Consider the following 3,675-nt stretch of genomic DNA (forward strand, 5'->3'; position numbering starts at 1 on the left):
GTTACTCTAGATGTATTCAAGATTCCTGATCCAAATTAATTACAGAAGAAAGTTCTGAATGAGTTTCATAATTATATCACCAAATCTGCCAACAAATTTTTAGTCATTGTAAAGAATATGAAAGGGGTTAGAAGGCTGAATATGGAAAAACATGGTCCTTATTTTTCATGAAAAGGAAAGAGCATTTTGATGACATGTCTCTTGATTTCAGTAAAATTATAAAATCAATCATTAAATAAGTTAACAATTATAAAATGAGATGAATGAGCACTAATTAATACATTCACTTGTTTTTTGACTAGGTTACTAAACAAATACATCAGGGAAATATAGCAATAGACATAATATGTCTGTATTTCATCGGAGTCTCAATGTGTCCTTCTGGAAAAGATGGAAATATCTGGGATAACTGATAATAATGTTAAGATTTCTAACTCACAGGGACAGTGCTAATTTCTGAGTCCCTATCAACCTAGAGTGCATTCACTAATATCATGCCACAGACATCTCTCCTATTAATAATATATAGCAGCTACCAGGGATAATATTGATGACATTCAGTTGTAATTTGCATATAACATTAGAGTGAGAAGACTTAGTATGTTAAAACCAAAAATATATTTTCATAGACTAGAACATTAGTTGAATCTAACCAAGTAAAATTTATTAAAGATACATGTAAAGTCCTACAGTTATGTCAATAATTTTTATTTATACACAACATGTTCGAAAAACCTGATTATATTTACCTAAAAATAAGAGTCTGTTGGTGGGGTGCACATTTTACTGACTTCACATATTTGAGGGATTCCACGACTACCAGCAGAGATAAATGCCTAGTGGTGTAAACAATGCCCCCACCAAAGAAGAAATATTTATCAATTAGGGCTATGCAGAATTGGAATGGGCTTCTTTGAATGGCTGTGTGTTCAATAAAGTTGAAGTATTAAAGAAGAAGCTAGAAAACCATGTATTATTGTATTGGGAGGAAATTCAATCATTCAATGGAGGATTCAATTGGATAATCATTAAGGTCCCTTCTGACCGAAACTGACTTGACAGTATTTTTTTAAATATGCAATTTTTTGTTGGAAAATCAACTCAAAGTACTTTGAAATGCATATTCATAGTATGTAAAATCTTCCCCACTTTGTTCTCAAAACTGTCTTCTTACAATCTCTATAGTTGCATATTAACCACACACTAGTATAGTCAGGCAAAATCAGTTCCCTGATGTTCTCTGATAGAGTAAACACACTTTATTAATAGTGGAATAGTCTCTTTTCATTGTTTGTCACGGTACTTTTGTACAGTACAATGGTTAATTGCCTGGCTATTTCATTTTGCATTAGCCTGGACACTGCTCTTTAATAAGACAATGGCTTACATTTTAACACTTACAGTCCTATTCATTGAGATGGAGACATGTTTGCATGCTGACAATAAATGAGGGACAAACAGGAGTTTGTTTAAAGGCTGAACTGGAAACAGAAATAGTAAGTGTAAAGTCAATAATTAGAATCATTACTTCTGTGCCACTGAGGATTAATTTTCATTGGCAATAGCTGTTAGACCTAGTTGATGATTCTTGGAAAAATAATTTTCTATTTTCTGAGACAGATGTTGTCATAATTTACCCTGGCAATCTCTTAATCCTCTAGCGACCATAAGATTAATATCCATTAGTGAACAATCATGCTTAGGTTGATATCAACTGAATAGAATATTTAACTGATGGCTGGTGTCCTATCTGTGAGTGTTAGCACATTATAAAGCTATAAACATTTTTTAAAGCAGTGTATTATATTTGTGTCCATTTCTCCCCTTTCCCAAATTTGTAAAATATTCTTTGCTGTTCTGATAATCACGTATGATAGCTAAGAATTAAAAAAATTTAAATTAAGGCTACCAAATTTTATTACAATTTATAGATTACAATGATTACAATAATATATCTGGCGATCAGTGCATTTTCAACAGTTCCACTAAACTAACTATTACAGATGCTGAAAAGCATTGTACAAGGGCTGTCAGAATTTATCTCATTTGTTTCTAATTCACCTAAGTGCCTTCACTTTTTCTTTTCCCTCTGGAATTGCCATAATCGTCATTCAGTTCCTTCACTCAACAAAAAAATATATTGAGAACTCTAACAAAAATTCTTTAGGGTAGATCAAATTTCTATTCTCTTTGATGATGCTCTTGTTCACAGTACTTGCTTGGATTCTGACTTCTTGTATCTTAGTCTAATTGATAAGACCTGATATAATTCACTTTGGCACATGACCCACCTCTAACTCTGAACTATGACACTTTCAGGTCTTATTTTCCCACCCATTTATATTAATTTTCTATTGTCACTGAAACAAATTATCACAAACTTGGTGAATTAAAACAATGCAAATATCTGATCATTCTGTACCTCAGAATTCTGACATGAGTCTCACTGGGCTAAAAATCACGTTTTTGGCAAGGCTGCATTCCTTTCTGGAGGCTCTAGGGACAAACCCATTTTCTTTTCTTTTCCAGCTGCTAGAGGCTGTCTGCATTCCTTGGCTTATGGGTGTCTTCCTCCATCCTCAAAGCCAGCAACCATAGGTTGAGGTCTTCTCACATCAAATCATTTTGAAGTACCCTTCTGATTCCCACTTCTACTTTTAAGGACCCTCCTGCTTTGGGCCTGTCCAGATAAGCTAATATAATTGTATTTTAAGTTCAAATGATTAGCAACGTTAATTCCATCTTCAACCTTAATTCCCCTTTACTATGTAACCTAACAAATTCACAGGTAGTGGAGATTAGGACATGGGCATATTTGGGGGCCATTATCCTGCCTGCCACAGTTAAAATAAATATCTGAATTTTCACTTCTGATCAAGATTGAATTGGACTTACCTTTCCACCTGAAACAATTAAAAATTCAGACAAAATACATGAAACAATGCTTTTCAGGTCATCAAGTGGAACAGAACAGTAATCTCTAAAAAAAAGAATAAGCAAAAATGTGAGCCCTGCAGTTGTCCCAACTTACTGCCTAGAACGAACTTAAAGGTTTCAGTGCAGGAATCAGGAACCCATACAAAGCCTGGCAATCTCTTGGAGATGAGGAGATAGAGCTGCAAGTCTGGGAAGACTAACACAGCTAAAGTTCACAGGACAGAATAACAGAGTGCTGCATAGACAGGTAGATCCCAAGATAAGAAGATAGTCTCCCTCAACTTTCCTCCTGAGTACTACAATTTTATTTTAACCTGGGTATGTTTATTTATTTATTTATTTAATAGTCATCCATTTTATACACAACAGTGTATACATGTAAATCCCAATCTCCCAATTCATCACACCACAACCCCCACCCTTGGTGTCCATACGTTTTTTCTCTGCTTCCATGTCTCAGTTTCTGCTCTGCAAACCAGTTCATCTGTACCATTTTCTAGGTTCCACATACATGCGTTAATATATGATATTTGTTTTTATCTTTCTGACTTACTTCACTCTGTATGACAGTCTCTAGGTCCATACACATCTCTACAAATGACCCAATTTCGTTCCTTTTTATGGCTGAGTAATATTCCATTGTATTTATGTACCACATCTTCTTTATCCATTCGTCTGTTGATGGGCATTTAGGTTGCTTCCATGACCTGGCTATTGTAAATAATGCTGCAATGAACA

Source organism: Kogia breviceps, chromosome X (assembly GCF_026419965.1).
Source record: "Kogia breviceps isolate mKogBre1 chromosome X, mKogBre1 haplotype 1, whole genome shotgun sequence".
Classification (NCBI taxonomy): Eukaryota; Metazoa; Chordata; class Mammalia; order Artiodactyla; family Physeteridae; genus Kogia; species Kogia breviceps.